Source organism: Sycon ciliatum, chromosome 1 (genome assembly GCF_964019385.1).
Source record: "Sycon ciliatum chromosome 1, ocSycCili1.1, whole genome shotgun sequence".
NCBI classification, from domain to species: Eukaryota; Metazoa; Porifera; class Calcarea; order Leucosolenida; family Sycettidae; genus Sycon; species Sycon ciliatum.
In genome coordinates this window covers 79,488,008-79,489,065 of record NC_088643.1, presented here as the reverse complement: position 1 = coordinate 79,489,065, position 1,058 = coordinate 79,488,008, and positions in this window count along the sequence as shown.

Sequence of the window (1,058 nt, the reverse complement as noted above, 5' to 3'; positions counted from 1 at the left end):
ATATTTTATGACTTGGGCTCCCTGCGTGCTGGTTTGTTCGTGAAGTGTGTGGTGGTTGTATTAAGGGCTGCATCCCACCCACCTGTGTGGATTCACAGGAAGTGGGAGTTTCAAAGTCTGAAGAATGTGTTGAATGGTCTCTGCTGAGATTATAGCTACGCCATAGTTCAGTGGTTAGAGCATCGCTGGCATCGAGCGAAGGTCCATGGTTCGAGTCCCGGTGATGACAGTCAATCTTTTCTTCAGACTTTTCCCGTTTACATCTTTCCCGCAAACCAATGGATATGTCAATAATTTCAAAATTGCGAACAAAAGGACGAGCTGAATCGACATGACTTTGTGTAACTCTGAACCTCTTGTTGCTGTTATGGGGAATGAACGTGGTCGGCCGCAGAGCGCAGATGTGGTAGTGGTGAAGTGGACACTTGTAACAAGGCGAAAATAACACTAGCAATAAAGAGAAGCAATTGTGTGAACAAAAGCGCGACGAGATAAGAACAAGCAAAGCATCCACACCATGGGTGAGAGACAAGTGGCCACCACTGACCAAACAAATTACTTGAACAATTTAAAATGAATAATACTATCTTTCTGAGCACACAAATTCGGCTTATGAATCCGTTGACAAACGGCTTCCAACACTTTAAACTGCAACTTGTAGCCATAGCAGGCATGGCACAGCATGGTAAAACACGAATCAGAGTGCACCTTACAACAACCAGGGCTAGAACCTTGATGACTGTAAACCGACAATTTGTTGCTTCCGCACACACGCCCTCACTCACTCTCACGCACCCGCTTACTCACACTCGCCCACACTGGACTCACTTCGTCAGTTAAGATTCTGACAGTGAGTCCAGTGCGGGAGAGAGTGTGAGTGAGTGGGTGCATGAGAGTGTGTGGCTGTGATGCATGTGCTGTAGGTGTTTTGTTCATCTGTTTGTTATGCGGTCAGGGTCATCGATGTCAGCCTTCGCATGCCTGGTCAGAAGATTGACATGGAGCAGGAGTATCTGAAGTAAGACGACAATCATCATGTAAAATGCCATGTTGGTGGT